Source organism: Coffea arabica, chromosome 3e, assembly GCF_036785885.1.
Source record: "Coffea arabica cultivar ET-39 chromosome 3e, Coffea Arabica ET-39 HiFi, whole genome shotgun sequence".
In the NCBI taxonomy this organism is placed as follows: Eukaryota; Viridiplantae; Streptophyta; class Magnoliopsida; order Gentianales; family Rubiaceae; genus Coffea; species Coffea arabica.
In genome coordinates this window covers 8901371-8924274 of record NC_092315.1, presented here as the reverse complement: position 1 = coordinate 8924274, position 22904 = coordinate 8901371, and the positions used below count along the sequence as shown (strand labels likewise).

The 22904-nt window shown below is 39.1% G+C and overlaps 2 long non-coding RNA genes across 2 annotated transcripts; both read right to left on the bottom strand.

Annotated features, from left to right (window-relative positions):
• Nucleotides 1–2471: 2471 nt before the first annotated feature.
• LOC113737767 (uncharacterized) lies at nucleotides 2472–3446 on the bottom strand. The gene is made up of 2 exons (XR_003459963.2): nucleotides 3322–3446; nucleotides 2472–2975 (listed from the first exon to the last, which is right to left on the bottom strand). It is a non-coding gene; the product is annotated as an uncharacterized lncRNA (long non-coding RNA).
• An 18106-nt stretch (nucleotides 3447–21552) lies between these two features.
• LOC140038640 (uncharacterized) lies at nucleotides 21553–22564 on the bottom strand. The gene is made up of 2 exons (XR_011842215.1): nucleotides 22460–22564; nucleotides 21553–22113 (listed from the first exon to the last, which is right to left on the bottom strand). It is a non-coding gene; the product is annotated as an uncharacterized lncRNA (long non-coding RNA).
• Between the last annotated feature and the right edge of the window lie 340 nt (nucleotides 22565–22904).

Genomic DNA, 22904 nt, shown 5'->3' with positions numbered 1-22904 from the left:
GCCCATATAGGGGGGTTAGCCCGCCTAGATAGGATACAGATGCCTTATGTCCGTTTGACTTAGCCTAACTGGCGGACTGCCAGCTGTATTTGATGTACGTTGCGGATCCTTTGAATAACATTTGGAGTGGCGCCCACCCCCATAAATGGGGTTAGCCGAAAAAAAAAAAGAGAGAGGAAGGTGCATTTGAGTTGAGTCATCACTTATAGGGGTGGCAATGGGGTGGGGGACACCTCCCCCAACCCCCGCCCCGTTGCATTTTAATTCCCCCCGCCCCCGGCTTCCCCCGCACTGCCCCCGCCCAGCCCCGCTTCCCTCACGGGGGCACCCGTGGGGTTAAAAAAATTTTATTATATAATTTCATTATAATTAAATTTGAACAAATAATCAAGCACTAAAATATCAACATATCACCAAATTATTATTCATTGTAACTTCACAATTGAAACTCATAAAAATAATTAAACAAAAGTTATTTGAACACAATCTAATATGATAAAACAAATATAACTACAATAATCAAGTTTTCACTTTTGATACAAATACAACCACTAAATTATTATTGTGTTTTTTTAGAAAAAAGTGTTATTGTATTAAGTGTAGTTAGGAATTTAACATAAATGTATTAATAAATTTAGTATAAATAATTAATAAAATTTATTAATAGACATGTATAATTAGTAGTATAATTGATAATATCGTTATATATATATATATAATTATGTACATATATATATATATTTTCAAACGGGTGGCAGGGCGGGAGGTGGGGCGGGGGAGTATACCCCCACCCCCCGCCCCGTTTCTAAACGGGGGAAAAATTTTTCCCCCGTCCCCACCCCACCCCCGCCCCAATGAACCCCCGCGTCTTATCCATGCTCTTAAACGAAGTAAAAATGTGTATTCCGTTTTTAGACCAATATTTTATGCAAATATCACTTTTATTGATACTCAAAAAGTTACAGAAGAGGCAAGACTTTTGTGACATGGTCATGGTTGCAGTTTAGAATAGTCACAAATACATGGAAGATCAGGTAATCATATAGAAGTAATTCAGAAATCTAAGTATTAAATCATACAGGTCAATTGGTGTTATCCAGTGTCATGGTCGGAGCTGCTACTATGATGGACTTGAATTTTGTGCCGTCTTATAATTAGTTTAATACCTGTGAAAATTTGACAAGGACCGATGTGGAACACGTTTTTACACATCGGTGAGTAGGTCAATCCTCAAATTAAATATTAATTTGCTGGCTTCATTTCCTGGGTTAATTCCACTTTGTCCCCCCAAACTTTGGACGATTATCCACTTAAGTCCCTAAACTTCAAAATGGGACACTTAAGTCCCTAAACTTATAAATACCTCCCACTTAAGTCCCTGAACTTATAAAATGGGACACTTTAATCCCTAAACCCTCATAAAATGGGACACTTCGACCACCAACGGCATTCATGATTTGTTAACAATTTTCCTTAAGTGGGAGGTATTTATAAATTTAGGGACCTAAGTGTCCCATTTTGAAGTTTAGGAACTTAAGTGGGTAATCGTCCAAAGTTTGGGGGGACAAAGTGGAATTAACCCTCATTTCCTCAATCTTCAGTCCTCATTTTTCAACAAGACGTATAGTTCTACCTACACTACAAAGCTACATCTATTCAAATTGGTGTACAGCTATAACACCAGTCATTACCTTAAATGCATTAATTTTTTTTTATAATTGCAATAGCACTATGGATCATTTTATATTCCACTATTAATAGAAATAATAAAGGAAAAAACTCATTAAAACTAACAAAAAATACATAGAATGACATAAAGGGGAACAATAAATTATTCAAGAAGATAAAAATTTTAACTCAAATGGCATAAAAAAGAACAACATTCAAGTCATCCAAATTCAACCAACAGACGAAAACATTGATACTGATACAAAACAAAAGGGCACTTGGGATAAAGCATACTTTGTTACTTGTGCATCTGTGTTGGTTGGGATAAATCAAGTTTGAAAAAATATAAAAAAGATATAAATGTTTAATATCACATTATTTTTATCTCAATTTCATTGATTTTTTTTTAAAAAATTTTTGAGAAGAAAAGGAAAATCGAAAAGTATCATATTCACATGGAAAGCACCTACTTTGTTACTAGCGAGTGTGTGTTATATATATATATATATTGTGTGTATGCATGTACGTATATATACGTGTGTATCCTACAATATGTCAAGTGCCTAAAGCATTTAGCTACAGTGAAATCAGGAGAGAGTGTTGGGCTAAAAGGAAAAATAAACATAGTTTTAAAACTGAAAGGGGAGGAAAATCTAATTTTTTTCCTTAATATTAACCATAAGATGTTATTTTCTTCTTGATTGCTTGAATGATTTTGTGTTGAATTTCACGATCTCTAATTCATTGAATTTCAAACAAAATATTAAATGTTGACATACAAAACTCAGTAAAACAGAGACACAAATTCAAACACAGACGGCTGTTTTTATTTATTAAATGTTGCATTTGTGTTCGTACAAAGATACAAACTCAAAAGCATTCTTGCGGGTACAAGTGCACCTTACATGCTAGTACAACAATGGGGAGATGTATGCATGCCAGCAGTACATCATCCATGCATAAACTGAAAACAACACCAAAGACAGTGATAGATAATTAAAGTACTTCAAGACGTTGATAGTCAGTTGATCAACGGCAGTGTTTGATTATTTCTTGTGCCAGATGAGTGTCAAGACTCCATCTGGGGTCTCAAAAACAAGTGCTTTGTGCAGATATGTGGCGCCCTCATAATCCTGATTTTCAATGATAAGTGCGTAGTAATTGCCTCCAATAACGCTCCACGTGAATCCGCCAACCACGGCGACGAAAAGCAGCTTGCCGTGGTGAGCTTGTTCCACTACAAATTGTCCGATCTGGATCACGTGAGGGTCAGCCGGCTTCACTGGTTCTAGTGAACTGATGTCGGTCTGTAAATTCAAAACATTTTTTCCAGTAAGAAAACGCAAACAATTAGAATCCTTCAAACAACCAAACGACCAGAAAACTAAATCCAACCAATTAATAAGAAACTATATCACTCAGAAGAAGCCTAACGAAACAATGCAAGGGACCGCCTACCCACAGATGCATGTAGACAGCTGGAAATATAAAATATTGCTCAAGACAATTCAAGAATGTTGGAAATTGCTTTAACTTGCAACTCCTTGTACTTTTCCAAACGTTCCTATACTAGTTGTTTATGAGTTGATTGCCAAAACCACACATAAACTTGAAAAAGGAAGAAATCTAGCTAGGGATAAAATCACTATTCACCTGTCCAGTGCCAATAGCGGATTTGGCTGCTGCCATTTTCTCCTTAAAGATCTAGCTAGCTAATTAATAAGAATGAAAATAGATATTTGTAACTGGTTGTGACTCCAGAAAACTTGGTAGCTGAGTTTAGCACATTGAAATAACAAACCAGACTCCTTGTATTTATAGGCCTAAAAATGAGGTAATTACCCCATAAATTAGTTTGTCTTGTTCGACCTAATCACTAAAATCAGGGTCCACCAGCATGGAACACGTTTTTACACGTCCATGATGAGGTCAGTGTGGAAATATACTAATTACTGTTGCTAGGCCTATAATTTTATGTTACCGTTTTGTCATCACTTGAACTTTAGGCTTCATGCCCCTGGCCTGGTCCAATGACTAAGAGCTTCCTCCTCTGTAAGGCTCAAAGTTTGAATCACAAGACTGATAGTTGGGGATGGGAAGAGATGTGGAGAGGAGATGGAGGGTTAAAAAAAAACCTTAGGCTTAAATCTGATAATTTTAGTTGAGTAATAAGTTATATTTTTGGTATTTCTTTCAAGATTTGATGTATTTCTTAATGAGTTGATGTAAAAGAAGACATTGACAATTACACGAATAGATACATAGACTCTTGAAAGAACTATTCGAACCAACGCAAAAATAAAAGATCAGACAAATATACCCGCAACTATAACTGCATTTTGTGTTTTAGAGTTTTTCCTATTCACTGTATGAACTAACCGATTCAACTCTCAACCTAAATTAGTTTAACTATTCAAGAAAGTCCTTAGAAATGCATCTAATGTCATTGCAGTGGATGACTAATGATACATGATGCTGACGAGATTCTACCACGTATCAAATTTTAATAAAACCTAAACATCTCATTTTCTGTGAGTATGCATATAGTTTATTGAGTACAAGAATATTAGGTGTGGATCCCAGAGGAACATTGTCAATTACCTGTGATTTTCGAATTCCTTTATTATTTCGACTATCACAAATGTAAAAAATTATATCTACATTATGAATATGAAATAAAAGTAATACAAATAATAATAGAAAGTCAACAGAGGTATGGAATTCATCACTACTCTTGCAAGTGAAATCACTGATTAATTGAATGTTATTATCTTGGCTAGTTATGGTGTAATTTTTTCATGTATGTGAAACCTACTCTCGTAGTGAATCTATTATACTTATAACTAAATCATATTTCCTGTCGTGGTTATAAAATTAACTACAAACTCATTCTTTCTATGAAATTATATGAAACAAATTACTAAAACCACAAAAGTGCACCTCTACTCTCGTGAGTGTACTTTCTAAGTTTAGCACTTTTCTGAACTACTGTCAAATCTCAATTCTCATTACAAACTTAACACCTTAAGATTATCACAATTAATGGCCGGTTAATCATGATTAGATAAGCAAAAGTGATAAATAATTTGTTCAAAATACTATCACCAAATAACCAAGTAAATATCACTAACGAGATATAGAAAGTTTATCCATAACTTTAGGTATAAACTTTAGTAAAACCTGATAGGTTGCAATTTATTTATTTATTTTATTATTAATTCCTCCTATTACCTGACTTGATGCGGACTGATTTGCTGGATTCTACTCACTTTTAGTATTTGACGTTTATTTCAGGGAGTAGAATATAAATATGATAACAGGTACCGAATTGGCAGAAAAAGAATTCAGATGATTGAGCTTGTCCCAGGGGCACTTTTGGAAGAGAAGAGGTCATGCCCATTTTGGTAATTTTCGGAAGGGAATGACAGACGGAGGGGCTGCGCTTCCTGTGGAGGTCCTGCCGCAATTAAAAGAGGGAAAAAGGGGGAGCTGAGGGGGAAGTTTTTCGGTCTGTAGCTTAAGGAGAATTGTTGACTTTTCTTTGAAGTTTTTACTTTTTGCTTTTGGGACTCCTGCGCATGGCAGGGGAGCTTAGCTCCAATTCTTGACTTTTCCTTGTTAGTTTATTGTAGTCTTGCATTGGCTTGTCTCCACGCATGTCAGGAGCAAGGAATTAAGGCCCACTTTCTTTGACTTTTCCTCATTGTACTTCTGGAGTGAATTTGCTTTACGAATGCTAGGAACAATTAGAAAGCTTCAGTTGTTACCCGTGCCTTACATTCGCCTTCTAAGTGCTTGACGAATTGCGGCTCTTGAAATACACACAATGTCCGTGACTTTCGCTGAAATTTCCCACGGGCTTAGTTCATCCAATATGAGCTAATCCCCTCGTTCTAGTCAAGAAACGACGGATGCTTTGGGGCACCTGAAAATTGTGAGATAGATTTAATTTAATCTTTCCCTTTTATTTATTGGTATTCATGTATTCCCTGATTGTTATGCTTATGGTTATTTAATTAATTGATTGTCTTGGATCCGGATAATTAGTTGATTTGATAATCTATTGTCAATTGGGGTATTAAATCCGTAATTGTTTAATTACCTCAAAATAGTGACAACTGGCACCATTAGATTCGTGTCAGGGGGATACGCGGGCTAATCTAAAATAACTCTGGTAGTGTGTTATTTGGTTAGAATAGGGCTCCTCTAATACGTAAGGCAATTGGGGAATTAAATTCTACGGGCGTACCTAGGATTATTTCTCAATTAGAGCAGTGATTAACGGGCGTACCTTGATCACCGACACAGTAAGGAGGGGTTGACTGCCATCGCTTGTTTGGTAGTTATAACCTATTTATTGGTAAATAATTAGGATTGCCTTTGCTTCGATGATCAATTAGGTGAACCATTGCTGAAGTTATTTCTTGGCTAGATCCTTAATTACCACTTGTTAGATTTTAGTAATTTGTTATTCACTTTCTAGTTGGCTATTTTACTTTTATCATTTTGTTTTAGTTGAATTGTTTAAATTGTCACTCCTGATATAAAACACCCCCTTTGTCACTGTGAATTTGGAAATGAACAATTACTCCCAGTCCCTGTGGATTCGACCCTGCTTACCGCTACCTACAGAAATTACTTTCAACTTGAGCAGGTTTTATCATTGCACAGGTTGACAACCTGTCAATTTTTGGCGCCGTTGCCGGGGACTGGCGTTATTATTTGTTTCTTTTTTTAAATTCAATTTTGTCCTAATTTTCTGGTTTTCTTCTAGTGTATGCCTCGATCTTGTCGCACAGGTGATTTGGTTTTTGACCCTGAGGTAGAGAAGACCGCGCGTAGAACGAGAAAGGAAACCAGACAGCTCAGAGAAGAGCACTCTAGTGCTACATCTCAAAGACCCGAGTCAGAAGTTGAACCAACAGATTCGTTTGGTAACACTTCGAGTGACTCTGACCAGGAGGAGTTCACCATGGCTAATGCACAAACATTAAGGGAGTTGGCTGCTCCTGATTTAACTCAGCAGCCTTTGTGCATTACTTTCCCCGCTTTAAATGACAACATTCCATTTGAACTAAAATCTGGTCTGATTCAGCTTTTACCCTCTTTTCATGGTTTACCAGGTGAAGAGCCGTATAAGCATCTGCAGGAGTTTGATGTCGTTTGCAACAGTATGAAACCCCCGGGAATCACAGAAGAGCAGATAAAAATGAGGGCATTCCCCTTCTCCTTGAAAGATTCTGCGAAGGACTGGTTGTACTACCTGTCACCAGGTAGCATCACCACGTGGGGCCAATTGAAGAAAAAATTTCTGGATAAATATTTTCCTGCGTCCAGGGCTGCGAGTCTAAGGAAAGAAATTTGTGGGATCAAGCAGCATCCCGGGGAGTCACTTTACGAGTATTGGGAACGGTATAAGAGCTTGTTGCGCAGGTGCCCCCATCACCAAATAAGTGAGCAGTTGATCATACAATATTTCTATGAGGGGCTCATTTTTAGAGACAGGAGCATCATTGATGCTGCAAGTGGAGGGGCACTGGTGAACAAAACCCCTCTGGAAGCACGGGAGTTAATAGAGGGGATGACAGAGAATTCACAGCAATTCAGTACAAGAGAGGATGTCCCAATACGTAGGGTGAATGAGATAGAGACACCCTCTGTGCAGCAGCAGCTAAATGAGTTGACTGCGTTCGTTAGGCAACAGGCTGTGAGAAATGCATCACAAGCTAGGGTATGCGGGATTTGCACTGGTATAGGTCACTCTGCAGACATGTGCCCAATGATTCAGGAAGAAACTGCGGAACAGGTGAACATGGCTGACCACGCGCCCGCGCCAAGGAAGCAGTACGACCCTTACTCAAGCACCTACAACCCCGGGTGGAGAGATCATCCCAACCTCAGTTATGGTGGGAATAGGCAATCCAACTTCACGCCGAACAAGCAGTCTAACTTTGTGCCGAATAAGCCACCAGGGTACCAGCAGCAATACCAACCCCGACCACCTCCGCCCCCTCAATCTGGTTCATCTACAGATGAGATGCTGAAACAAATGATGACAACCATGGCGCAGAATCAGCAAAGGACGGAGGCAGCTATTATGCAAAATCAGCAGAAGACGGACTCCGAGATGCAGGACATAAGGAATCAGATAGGTCAATTGGCCACCAGAATGAACCGTTTGGAGTCCCAGAACCAAGGGAAGCTGCCATCTCAACCGGAGTTGAATCCGAAGAACGTGAGCGCAATGATCCTAAGGAGTGGGAAAGAAATTCAGGGGCCTGAACCTGTGATTCCCAAGGACAAGGATGAGGAGAAGATCGAAAATGAGCTCGAAAGGGAGGACAGCAATGGTGCAGATCCAAAGGTACTTCCTGACCCAATAATTACAGTTAAAACTAACCCGCCTCCTTTTCCTAGCAGGTTGGAAAAATCAAAGAAACAGGATAAGGAGAAGGAGATTTTGGAGGTTTTTCGCAAGGTTGAGATAAATATCCCCCTCTTAGACGCAATCAAACAAGTACCAAAATATGCCAAATTCCTGAGGGACTTGTGTGTCAACCGAAGGCGGTTGAGAGGAGATGAACGGGTTATAGTTGGGGAGAATGTGTCAGCGGTTTTGCAGAGAAAGCTTCCACCCAAGTGTGGGGATCCAGGTATGTTTACTATCCCCTGTAGGATAGGGAACACTGTGATTAGAAGGGCCATGTTGGACTTGGGAGCATCAATTAATGTCATGCCTAAATCTATATATGCTTCTCTTAAGTTAGGTTCATTAAAAGAAACTGGAATAATCATTCAATTAGCTGACCGCACTAATGCATATCCTGATGGGTTGGTTGAAGATGTGTTGGTGAAAGTTAATGATTTGGTGTTTCCAGCTGATTTTTATGTACTTGATATGGATGATGAACACTCCCCCGATCCCTCACCTTTGTTGTTAGGTAGACCCTTTATGAGCACAGCACAAACAAAAATTGATGTTAATAAGGGTACCTTATCCATGGAATTTGATGGGGAAACTGTGCACTTTAATATCTTTGATACTATGAAATATCCCTCAAACTCCAATTTTAGCTCAGTTTTCTCTGTGAGTGCTATTGACCCTGCGGTGCAGGAGGTATTTGAAACTGTTGGCAGGGATGAGTTGGAGGTAGTTTTGACCAAGCACCTCGAGTTGGAGACAACTCCTGAGGTGGAGTGGAGCGAGGATCTAAAATGCACAATAGGTGCATTACACTCATTGCAGACCACCACGAAAAGGTATGAAGTCTTACCTATTTTTACTCCTGAGCCTCACCAAAGGGTATTGCCATCTGTGGTGCAGGCACCTGTATTGGAGTTGAAACCTCTACCAGAGCACCTGAAATATGCATATCTGGGTGATAATGAGACACTCCCGGTGATTATCTCATCGGCACTGTCAAAAACCCAGGAGGAGAAATTGACCCGGGTCCTTAGAGAGCATAAAGAGGCGATAGGTTGGACAATCGCAGACATTAAAGGGATCAGTCCGGCCATCTGTATGCACCGGATTAGACTGGATGAGGATGCCAAACCTGTACGACAGGCTCAAAGGAGGCTTAACCCCCTCATGATGGAGGTGGTGAAGAAGGAAATTTTGAAATTGTTAGATGTGGGAATTATTTTTGCAATATCTGATAGCCCTTGGGTGAGTCCGGTCCAGGTAGTCCCGAAGAAGGCAGGAGTAACGGTAGAAGCCAACCAAACGGGTGAGCTCGTGCCAGTGCGCAAACCCACGGGATGGAGGCAGTGTATAGACTACCGTAGGCTGAACGCCGTCACTAAAAAGGACCATTTCCCTCTCCCTTTCATTGACCAAATGGTTGAACGTTTAGCTGGTAGAGCTTATTATTGCTTTTTGGATGGATTTTCAGGATACTTTCAGATAGCAATTGCTCCGGAGGATCAAGAGAAGACAACCTTCACGTGCCCGTTCGGGACCTTTGCCTACAGACGAATGCCATTTGGGTTATGCAATGCACCTGCGACTTTCCAAAGATGTATGGTAAGCATCTTTTCTGAGTATGTTGAGAAAATTATTGAAGTTTTCATGGATGATTTCAGTGTGTATGGTGATAGCTTTGATACATGTTTAGATAACCTGAAATTGATCCTGATAAGGTGTATAGAGACTAATCTTGTGCTTAATTGGGAAAAATGTCATTTTATGGTTGAGCACGGGATAGTCCTGGGTCATATTGTATCGTCTAAGGGCATAGAAGTTGACAAGGCTAAAATAGACATTCTTTCTGCATTACCTTACCCCGCGAGTGTGCGGGAGGTACGCTCTTTTCTTGGACATGCAGGTTTCTATCGAAGGTTCATCAAGGATTTTTCAAAATTTGGGGCCCCGCTGTTCCAACTTCTACAAAAGGATGTGACCTTCGAATTCGATGATAAGTGTGAGGGAGCCTTCAACAAGTTAAAAGAATTGTTGACTTCACCGCCCATCATCCAGCCCCCTGACTGGAGTCTACCATTTGAGATTATGTGCGATGCCAGTGATCATGCCGTAGGGGCTGTGTTGGGGCAAAGAGTAGGAAAGGCGGCTCATGTCATCTATTACGCATCCCGAGCATTGAACGGAGCCCAGTTGAATTACTCCACCACTGAGAAGGAGCTTCTTGCGGTTATTTTTGCTTTGGAAAAATTTAGGTCATACTTGTTAGGCGCTAAAGTAATTGTATTTTCTGACCATGCAGCATTAAGGTACCTAATGACCAAGAAAGAGGCAAAGCCGAGACTCATCAGGTGGATATTGCTACTACAGGAATTTGACCTGGAGATAAGGGACAAGAAAGGCTCAGAAAATCTAGTAGCAGACCATTTAAGTCGCATACCAATTGGGGAGGATAAGGAGCCATTGAAGGATGCATTCCCTGAAGAGCATTTATTTTCCTTAAATTCTCAATTGCCTTGGTATGCTGATTTGGTCAATTATCTAGTAACGGGTGATTTTCCTGCAGGTTGGCCAAAATCGAAGAAGGATAAATTGAAGAGTGACGCCAAGTATTTTATCTGGGACGACCCGTACCTATGGAAGAGGTGTGCAGATCAAGTGATGCGGAGATGTGTAAGTGAGATGGAATTTCAATCGATTTTAGCTTTTTGTCATACTTTTGCCTGTGGAGGTCACTGTGGACCTAAGAGAACTGCTCATAAGGTTTTAGAAAGTGGATTTTATTGGCCTTCATTGTTTAAAGATGCCTATGTGTTTTGTAAGTCCTGTGATCGCTGTCAAAGGGTAGGTAATATAGCCCGCAGGGATCAAATGCCCCAGGTCCCGTTGATTTTTGTTGAAATTTTTGATGTCTGGGGTATAGATTTTATGGGGCCTTTTTCTACTTCGTTTGGTTTTTTATATATTTTGCTGGCAGTTGATTATGTGTCTAAATGGGTGGAGGCTAAGGCCACTCGAACTAATGACTCTAAGGTAGTTGCAGATTTTATCAGGTCTAATATTTTTGTGCGATTTGGAATGCCTAGAGCTATTGTCAGTGATAGGGGAACGCACTTTTGCAACAAAACCATAGCTGCGTTGTTTCGCAAGTATGGTGTACTCCACAGGGTCTCAACGTCATACCACCCTCAGACCAATGGTCAAGCGGAGGTGTCGAATCGGGAGATTAAGTCCATTTTAGAGAAAATGGTGCGCCCTGATAGGAAAGACTGGAGCCAAAGGTTGGAGGACGCACTCTGGGCCTATCGGACGGCGTACAAGACTCCTATAGGGATGTCACCGTACAGGTTGGTATTTGGGAAGCCGTGTCACCTTCCAGTGGAGTTTGAGCACAAGGCTTTTTGGGCGATAAAGCAATGTAATATGAATCTGGAAGAGGCCGGTGTTCAACGGAAGCTGGATTTGCAAGAATTGGAGGAGATCCGGAACGAAGCATACGAAAACGCCTTGATTTATAAGGAGAAAAGCCGGGCATTTCATGACCAACAAATTTCAAGAAAAACATTTGAAGTTGGTCAGAAGGTCCTCCTATACCAATCAAGGCTTAAGCTATTCCCAGGTAAGCTACGTTCCCGTTGGATTGGACCTTTCATTGTTACTCACGTTTTTCCATATGGTGCAGTTGAGATCCGAAGTACTAAGACAGACAACAAATTTGTGGTGAATGGACACCGTCTCAAATTATATTATGAAGGATTTTCAGATAAAGAGGGGGAGACAATAAGGCTGGACGAGCCACCGTGTCCTAATCAGTGACAGTTTACCATGTCTAGCCAAAGACATTAAAGAAAGGCGCTCATTGGGAGGCAACCCAATTGTTCCTTTTAATTGTTTGGTTGATTTCGTGTTATAGTTTAGATTTGTTTTATGGGAATTCGACTGATTTTGGGTTCTGGTTTCCGTTTCTGCTGATTTGCAGGTGACATTCCCTCTTGACACGCCCACGTGATGTGGTGCAGGAAGCCCACGATTTCAGTGGGTGTTGGATCAAGGTTCAGAAAAACGCGCCTGCAACTCGCGTTTCCTGAAGTCGCGTTTTATTCACAAAACTTGCAGGAATGAAAACGCGCCTTCCACTCGCGTTTTCATTCGAGTCGCGTTTCCTTGCCAAAAAAAAAAAAAAGAAAAAAAAATTCCCCCTTATAACCATAGCCATTCTTTTTCTTTCTTTTTTCTTTTCCCTTCTTTCTTCTTTCTTTTCTTTCTTTCTTTCTTCTTCTTTCTTCTCCTCTGTTTTGCCCCCTGTCCGCCGCCGCTGCTCTGCGCGCCTCTCGCCATCGTCACCTCGCCCCGGTGCCAGCCCAAGCCAGCGCCGCCGCGTGCAGCCATAGGCCCAAGGCGCGTGCAGTAGCGTCGGTCCAGCAGCCACGCTCTGCCCACGTACGCAGCCATCCACCACCAGCTTCAACGCCGCTTCTATGTCTGCCGCCTGGGGTAGTCCCAGTGGAGGTATTTGACACTTGCCTCCCCAATTTCTCAGTGTTAGTCGGTGATCTTTGGTAGTAGCTTGTGCATATTTGGGTGATTTCCGCCAGTGGTACTAGTTGGTCCCTTTTTGCTTGAATCTGCTATTTCTCTTGGGGTGTGGTAAATTGTGCGTTTAATTGGCCTGACTGGAGCCATTTGGAGGGAATCTGGGTGAGTTACAATACTGCATTGGTTTGACTGTCTGAGTAGCTGTGTTAGTGCGTTGTTACTGTCCCCTTGCTGCCCTACTATTGCTGAATATAAATTGTTCATTTCATTGGCCAACTGGAGCCATTTGTTGGGATTTTGGGTGAGCTGAATTGCTTGAATTGCTGGGAGATTTGCTGAGGTTTATCTTGAGATTTTTCGTTCAATTATTTCTGAAATCATTTGTTGAATAAGAAAGGCTGGCCGCGTGAATTATTCATTGAGATTGGTAATATTCGGTTTAATTACTTGTTGAGTTGTTAGTTGGGCGGGGCCTGAATATCTCGGGTTACTTAGTGATTTCTGGGGGGTATTGGGCATTGTTACTTGCTGGGACTCTTTTGTTTGATATTGATTGGGTCACTACTGGGAGGTTTTTGCTTTGTTATTGCTGGGTTTCGATACCTATTGGATTTTCTGTGGCTTTGAGCTGACTGTTGGGAGGCATGGTGAAACCCAAATCAGCTTCCAGGTCTAGGACCCCTAGAACCTCGCAATCTCAACCCCAAGCCTCTACTCCAACCAATACACCTATAAATCAACCTACTGCTCCCGGTGTCCGAACCCGGTTAGGTAGGGGTAGAGGTGCCCACGTGGCTTCCGCCACCCACTTGGGAGGGCATTTGAAGTTCACTAGAGCCGCCGATAAGCGGCGCTACGCTCAAGCATGTGAGCGGCGTATCATTCCGTCCAAGTGCGCGGATTACAGGACTATGGCTTTTCTGGGCATCCAGGAGGAGGTCGAGCGAATGTACACCGCCATTGGTTGGCGCCCTTATCTCACTATCTCCCGGCCCGCCTTTGTCGAGTTGACTAGGGAGTTTTACTCCACTTTTGAGTTCAATTTACCTGCTCGGTTTACGTTTGAGACTCCCAATGTCATCCATTTCCGCCTCATGGGTCACGAATTTGATTTTTCTATTACCCAGTTCAATCTGGCTTTTGGGTTCATCACTCGGGAGTACTCTGAGACTCGAGAATATGCCGAGAGTGCCGGCGATTATGTGGAGCCTTTTCTTTCCGCTTACCATGCGGTGTGGGAGGATATGTCTGCCGACAAGAAGCGTTATGACCCCTCTCGGTCTAGGAGCTCCTATCTTGAGGACCCAAGCGCTCGATATGTTCAGAGGCTATTAGCATACAGCTACTCAGGCAGAAAAAACAGCTCCGGTATCGTCTCTCGTCCGGAGCTCTTCTTTCTTTGGTGCATGAAGAATGGTTTCAAGGTCAATTTGGGGTGCTGGTTGGCGGCACAGTTCAAGTCCGTAATGGCGAAGAAGAACAGACCCTTGATCCTTGGGTCGTATATCACGCACTTGGCGGTCCAATTAGATGTTCTGAACCTACAGGATCATAACCTCCACTTGGCCTGCGACATGGAACCTCTGAACGCTGAACGCTTGGAGAGGATGGGTATTCTGGAGCTCGTTGAGGGCTGCTACCGTCTGGTTCCCCCGGGACCATCCCACGCCCCACCTCGACGACCTTCTGCCCAGCCAGCCTCAGTTGGCGGCGATCCCAGCCCCTCGACTTCCGCTCACCCCCCTCCGTCGCCGCAGGCTGGAGACTGGCGCCAGCTACAGACGCAGGTTGCGAATTTGGAGGCCTGGATGGTCAACATTGACAACAATGTGGCTGCCTTAGCACAGAATTTGGAGGCGTTCATGCGGCACTCGGGTTTTCCACCCCCGATCACACCTCAGCCCCCACTTTGATCCAGTTTCAGGGAAGTTCAGTTGATTTCGCCCTCACTTTTACTTTTTATTTGACACATTGAGGACAATGTGTCCTATAGGTGTGGGGGGGGGATCTGAAGTTATTCTAGTGTTTTCCGTTTTTATTCCGTTTTTAGTAAACTAAAAAAAAAAAAAAAGCAAAAATTAGTTTTTACTTTTTAGTAGTACTTCTTAGTATTACTTCTAGTTGCTTGTTTTCGTTTTTTTTTTCTTGGTGCTTACCCTTCATGTGAATGCTAAAAATTGAGATGTGGACTTATTGACTCCAAGTCTACTTTTGCCAAGTTTTTTTAAAATACAAAATGTATCGGGTTAATGTGGTTGGATCTAGAATATCTCCCTGGTGAATATCGGATTGCTTGGCTCTTTTGATTTCTGTGTTAATTTTTCTAGGCATAGGGAATGACTATGGCTTTTAATGTGAACTGGTCCAATATTGACTCCAGTTCTCCATGTTTGGCAATAATGAGGCGAGCTGCGCCTATGTTTGATTGCTAGTGCTGTTATTTTGCGTTTGCGCATTGTTTGGCTGTGAATAAGCTGGGCTGTACTCCGCTATGAGTCACTACTGAGTAACCGGGGATCAGCACCTGAAAGTGTCGATTCTCGCGTCAAAAGGTGGTACTTTATATGAGTGCGTGGTCGTATAGCGGTAGGAGCTGAGTAACCGGGCTCTTTCATCTAAAAATGTTGGAGTTCGCGTCAAAAGGCCCCGACGGCTAACGACTAAGTCTTTTTGTGTTAATTATTACTGTTCTTTAACGGGAAAAAAAAAAAGAAAAAAAAAAGGAAAAAAAGGAAAAAACGGAAAAAGAGAGAATGAATAATGGGAAGGCTTGCCGGTTTATGGACTTAATATGGAGACTTGTGTGAATATCTGGACCGTTAGCTGATAAATGTTGTGCGCCATTCCCTTTTCTTAGAGTAGTTAACCTGGAAATTGAAGGAATTTGCAGTTTAGGGGCTAATCGGGGGGATGCTTCTTGGATTTTAATCACCAATGCTCGATATATGTTTTTCTCTTGAATATCTTGGCAATATAAGAGATTGGGCAATGGCCATCATCGAATTTTGGTGTTCGTTTACTATTCTTATGCTTGGGGACAAGCATGGTTTAGGTGTGGGGGGAATTGATAGGTTGCAATTTATTCATTTATTTTATTATTAATTCCTCCTATTACCTGACTTGATGCGGACTGATTTGCTGGATTCTACTCACTTTTAGTATTTGACGTTTATTTCAGGGAGTAGAATATAAATATGATAACAGGTACCGAATTGGCAGAAAAAGAATTCAGATGATTGAGCTTGTCCCAGGGGCACTTTTGGAAGAGAAGAGGTCATGCCCATTTTGGTAATTTTCGGAAGGGAATGACAGACGGAGGGGCTGCGCTTCCTGTGGAGGTCCTGCCGCAATTAAAAGAGGGAAAAAGGGGAAGCTGAGGGGGAAGTTTTTCGGTCTGTAGCTTAAGGAGAATTGTTGACTTTTCTTTGAAGTTTTTACTTTTTGCTTTTGGGACTCCTGCGCATGGCAGGGGAGCTTAGCTCCAATTCTTGACTTTTCCTTGTTAGTTTATTGTAGTCTTGCATTGGCTTGTCTCCACGCATGTCAGGAGCAAGGAATTAAGGCCCACTTTCTTTGACTTTTCCTCATTGTACTTCTGGAGTGAATTTGCTTTACGAATGCTAGGAACAATTAGAAAGCTTCAGTTGTTACCCGTGCCTTACATTCGCCTTCTAAGTGCTTGACGAATTGCGGCTCTTGAAATACACACAATGTCCGTGACTTTCGCTGAAATTTCCCACGGGCTTAGTTCATCCAATATGAGCTAATCCCCTCGTTCTAGTCAAGAAACGACGGATGCTTTGGGGCACCTGAAAATTGTGAGATAGATTTAATTTAATCTTTCCCTTTTATTTATTGGTATTCATGTATTCCCTGATTGTTATGCTTATGGTTATTTAATTAATTGATTGTCTTGGATCCGGATAATTAGTTGATTTGATAATCTATTGTCAATTGGGGTATTAAATCCGTAATTGTTTAATTACCTCAAAATAGTGACAACTGGCACCATTAGATTCGTGTCAGGGGGATACGCGGGCTAATCTAAAATAACCCTGGTAGTGTGTTATTTGGTTAGAATAGGGCTCCTCTAATACGTAAGGCAATTGGGGAATTAAATTCTACGGGCGTACCTAGGATTATTTCTCAATTAGAGCAGTGATTAACGGGCGTACCTTGATCACCGACACAGTAAGGAGGGGTTGACTGCCATCGCTTGTTTGGTAGTTATAACCTATTTATTGGTAAATAATTAGGATTGCCTTTGCTTCGATGATCAATTAGGTGAACCATTGCTGAAGTTATTTCTTGGCTAGATCCTTAATTACCACTTGTTAGATTTTAGTAATTTGTTATTCACTTTCTAGTTGGCTATTTTACTTTTATCATTTTGTTTTAGTTGAATTGTTTAAATTGTCACTCCTGATATAAAACACCCCCTTTGTCACTGTGAATTTGGAAAGGAACAATTACTCCCAGTCCCTGTGGATTCGACCCTGCTTACCGCTACCTACAGAAATTACTTTCAGCTTGAGCAGGTTTTATCATTGCACAGGTTGACAACCTGTCAAAACCTAATAAAATCCAAACTTGTATTATAACTAAACATAAAATCAAATGCAAAAGAGAAAGTGATAGGAAACAAGTCATCCTTGCCACATGAGTTCCAACTCTTCATCTTTACTCCTCAATTCTTCATACAAATCTAGCTACAAGTACAAGATGGATAATTATACTAACTATACCATACTAATGAACTAAAAAAAACTAGTGAAGACTATATTTTAGTAGTGTTTCTAGCTTTCCAAAGTTAGGAAACAAGCTCAAGAAAGTCCTTATTTATAGAGGAATTAAAGCTCCAAGTGAGTTGTTTTTAGTTGGTAATTTTGGTCCCGTTTGGCAAGTGAGTCCCGTTTGGCAAGTGAGTTTTTGGGTGTTTGTCTAAAACTTTACTGTAACTTACTGTAGAAGTTTTTTTAAAAAAATTTTAAGTGTGTAAATTTTTGAACATTTTGAAGTGTATAGTTTAAAAACTTTAAGAAGTTTTTTGAGATTACTGTAGCTAAAGTTCTTAAAAAACTTGTAGCAGATAAATTTAGCAAAAAACTCATATGCCAAACAGGGCTTTATCTCTTAAAATCACCAAAAGTTTTTTCTTGAAGTCTCTACACTGTTCTTTACAGCTGCAGCCGAAATTCTGAGTTGGATAATTAGGAGTGTACAAAATCGAAAAATACTGATTTATCGACCGGATTCGAATTTAATTCGAAATTTTCAAAATCGGTAATTTGGAATTTGGAATGGAAATCGGTTTTTCCTATTTCAAATTATGCGAAATCAGTTGGAATTCCATAAGATAATGAAAATTTTGAAATCAAAGTTTTCGATTTCAAATTCACAATTCAAAATCAAGAATCGAAATCGGTATTCGATTTCAAATTTGTTTTATAATATTTATATATGTATAATATAATATTTTTTTTATAATGTATGTAATATAAAATTTATATTATATAACATAATAACAATACATCTAACAAAACAAAACTTCAAAAAAGGACAAAAAGAGCATAACCTAATTCTGTCTGAATTCGATGAGAAGTTTTACCAAAAAGAGCAAAAAGAGTAAATTTTGAGAAATTGTTTAAAAAAAGGAAAAAAAGAAAAAAAAGCTTCGGAATTCGGTCAAATCGGAAATTAACAAATTTCAAATTGAATTCGGAATCAAATTTGAAATCGAAATTAGTGAATTCAAAATCAAATTCGGTCAGTAATTCAGATGCCAAAATTTCAAAAAATTCCGAATTCAAACTTTCGATTTACTGATTTCAAATTCGTTGCACACCCCTATGGAGAATAGATGGAAAAGCTATGTGAATGCAGAACAAGTTGATGAGCAAGTTGTAGTTGCAATATAAGAATACGTGACCTCTGAAAACGCGGGCATGAGATCACGTATTACCCCACGTTTTGTGTCTTTTGTAGGTTTTCTCAAATTTGGCCAGTCTTCAACTTTGTTTTGTTTTTGCATCAATTTCAATTGATATTTTTTTGATGGTGGAGGCTGAACTAACTCTTTTGTAAAACATGAAAGTTGTAGCCTTTTGAGCTAAATTTCCAATGCTTTAAGAATCATCTAATTTGGAGCTATGTAGACTGAGGAATGTCCAAAATACCCTTAACTGATCAAAACTCTGTTTTAGCTTTTGACAACAAAATGGCCAACTGTATTTTGACATTTTGACTAGGACAATGCATGAACTAAATTTTGATGTCTCATAAGAAATGTAGAACTATGTGTTAGCTTTAAAATGGCTTAAGAATCACCTCAACCAATACTTGTTGTTCAAGATATAGCCGAAATACCAACATGTATCGAAGCTATCAAACTCCTTTTCTTCTACACTTGACTGCAATCCATCTTTTAAACATTTTGCACTTCATATTCTCTTTATATCATTTCAAATCATCAACACTCATCTAACTATCTCCTCCATTCATTCCATTTGATAATTGAATCATTGAAACCTACAAAAACATAAAGTTTTTATCACTTTAATCCATAAATATGCAATTATCACACTTTGACCACAAAATGCATAATTCACTAGAAACCTAGTTCATTCGCCATAAAAGTGAATAAAACACATCAAAACTAAATAATAAAACATATTTAAATCACTCAAAATACAAACTTATCAAAATCCCATATACTTGAACCATTGCTTGTCCTTAATCAATTAAGAATTATAAACCAACAATGATCCAAAACTTTGAAAGTAAACATATGTGAATACTTCAAATTCACCTCCTCAAAACAAGGTAAATAACTATTATGCGATCATTCAATTAAGCTCAAGTAATCATAATATCAAGTAAAGGAGAGCCAATTATGCCATAATTGTAACTAGTTCAAATCAATTCCTCATCTTTTTTCAATTTCAAAAGCAAGTTACTCCTATGGTCAATAAAAAAAAACTTCCTAAGTCTATGATCATCTTCTTTTCTAAGTTCAAAGAGGGATTTACAATATATCTAAATGTTTACTCAAGTTGTGAAAGTGACTTTTGACGCGAAAATCGACAATTTTAGATAAAAATCGCCAGTTACTCAACATTTCACATTCTGAAGTTGCTTTGCATACTTTTAATTCAAATACTATTTTCTACGAAAGTTGACATTTGTAGATGAAGACTTTTGGTTACTAAGTACAAGAGCCATTTGAGTAGAACAACTCTTATTCTCTTCTCTTTTTTTTCTTTTTTCTTTTTTTTTTCTACTTTTTCCCCTTTTTGTAAAGAAAAGATACCAAAGGAAAGATAAAAATTATTCCCTCAAAAGAATAATCATGAGAAGAGTATCACAGTTATTGACCATATTAATCACTTAACTATATAAAATCAATTAAAAGAAGAAATTTCATCAAACATGCAAAATTTAGGCATAATTATCTCCGCTTTACTAGATATATTTTCTAAAAAATGTAAAAATTCTAATCGCATAATAGCTATTCTGTTTTTAATCCAATATTTCATGCAAATATCACTTTTATTGATACTCAAAAAGTTACGGAAGAGGCAAGACTATTGTGACATGGTCATGGTTGCAGTTTAGTATAGTCATAAATACATGGAAGATCAGGTAATCTTATAGAAGTAATTCAGAAATCTAAGTATTAAATCATACGGTGCATATGGTGTTATCCAGTGTCATGGTCGGATCTGCTACTATGATGAACTTGAATTTTGCGCCATCTTATAATTATTTTAATACGTGTGAAAATTTGACAAAGACCAATGTGGAACACGTTTTTACACATTGGTGATTAGGTCAATCCTCAAATTAAATATTAATTAGCTTGGCCAATAAATTAAATATTCATATACTCAATCTTCAATCCCCGTATTTAAACAAAACGTACAGTTGTACCAAGACTACAAAGCTACAGCTCTTCAAATTAGTATATAGCTATAACACCTGTCATTTTAGTAAAAGCATTGATTTTTTTTTTTAATAATTGCAATAGCACTATGGATCATTTTACATTCCACCATTAATAGAAATAATAAAGGAAAAAACTCACTAAAACTGTTAGGTCTGGTCCAGGAAATTGACCAACGAGAATAATAGAGTTCTTACCAACTCGATAATGACAATAATAAAACAAATAAATTAAACAGAGAAACACAGGAATTTACGTGTTTCGGTCCAATTGACCTACATCTACGAACGAAGGGGTAGCAGATTTACTATAACAAAAAGAGAGTATAAAACCCTAAAAAATAATTTTTAGGTTCAAAAGGCACCTAAAACTGAAAACACAAAAGTGTCTAAATAGTACTAAATACTTAAGGGCCCAAAGGCACATGGCTTACTCTTTTGGTTTGATGCCAAACCAAAACTCCTCTCAGACTAGGGTGTGAGCCCCCAAAACTCTCTTGGACTTGTGCATATGTCACTTGGGCTAGTGCCATGAGTATAATTAAACTCATTTAAGTTCATTATATTCATAACTGCCATAATTTCTTGAATGATTTTCTGTTGAATTTCACAATCTCTAATTCATTGAATGTTAAACAAAATATGGGGATAAGTATTAAAATCCAACAGCATGTAGATCTATTAATTTTGTTGTCACATTTTAAAGAGCAGATGATTCTTTGCTCATATCTATGCATTTTAAACTTATTTGACACGGTATGATACACGTTGTTTAGAGATGTCCAAATGAATGGTTGTAGAAAGCAGAAACTCTCATCTTTGAACTCTAACTTTTGAGTTACATGTCTCTCTCAATATATCAACTCATCTTTCATTTCCTTTCCAGATTTGGATTCATTTTAAGTAATGCTTAACTAATAAGATTTTATAACTAGTCATGAATATAGCACCTAATTGACATACAAAACTCAGTGATTGGAACCTGCTTCCAAGCAATCGAGAAAAACACAGAAGGCTGTTTTTATTCATTTCATGGTGCATTTTTGTTCGTATAAGTGCACCTTTGACATACTAGTACAATGACACAAACTCAAACACACAGCGGATTTTTTATTTGACGGTGCATTTTTGTTGGTAGAACAGCACCTTACATACTAGTACAACAGCAGGGAGATGTATGCATGCCAGCAGTACATCATCCATGCAGAAACTGAAAACCACACCAAAGACACTATATAATTAGAGTACTTAAAGTCGTTGATCCTCAGTTGATCAACAGCAGTGCTTGATTATTTCATGTGCCAGATGAGTTTGGTTTCACTTGGGGTCTCAAGAACAAGTGCTTTATGGAGATATGTGGCACCGTCGCTATCCTGATTTTCAATGATAAGTGCGTAGTAATAACCTCCATCACCGCTCCACGTGAATCCTCCAACCACGGCGACGAAAAGCAGCTGGCCGTGGTGACATTGTTCCACTACAAATTGTCCGATCTGGATCACATGAGGGTCAGCCGGCTTCACCGGTTCTAGTGAACTGATGTCGTTCTGTAAACACCAAACAATTGAGTTCCCAAAATCAATTAGAATCCTTTCAAATAAACAAACAACCAGAAAACTAAATCCGACCAATTAATAAGAAACTGTATCACTCAGAAGAAGCTTATTCAGACAATTCAAGAGACCAATTAATGCATGTAGACAACTAGAAAACATAAAATATTGCTTAAGAAAATTCAAGAATGTTAATGTTACTGTAATTTGCAATTCCTTATACTCTTCCAAACGTTTCTGTACAAGTTGTTTATGAGTTGCTTCTCAAAACCACACACAAACTTGAAGGAAAAAAAAAAAAAGAAATCTATGTCTAGCCAGGCATACAATCACTATTCACCTTTCCAGTGCCAAAAGCAGATTTGGCTGCGGCCATTTTTCCCTTAAAGAGCTAGCTAGCTAATTAATAAGGATGAAAATCGATATTTGTAACTGGTTACTGTCGAAAACTTGGTATAGTTGAGATCCAGACTCCTTGTATTTATAGGCCTAAAAATGTGGTAATGCATCCCATAAATTAATTTGTGGTAATGTCGGACCTAATCACCAAAATCTTGGCCCACCAGCATGGAACATGTTTTTACACGTCCGTGATGAGGTCAGTGTGAAAATATACACCAACATCACCTAACTACTATAGCAAAGCCTGTTTTTTTATGTTATTGTTTTATCATCATTCAAACCTTTGGCTTCATACAACTAGGCCGGGTTGGTAAGTGACTAAGATCTCCCCTACTATCATGTTCAGAATTCGAATTTTGAGACTGATAATTGTGAGCGAAAAG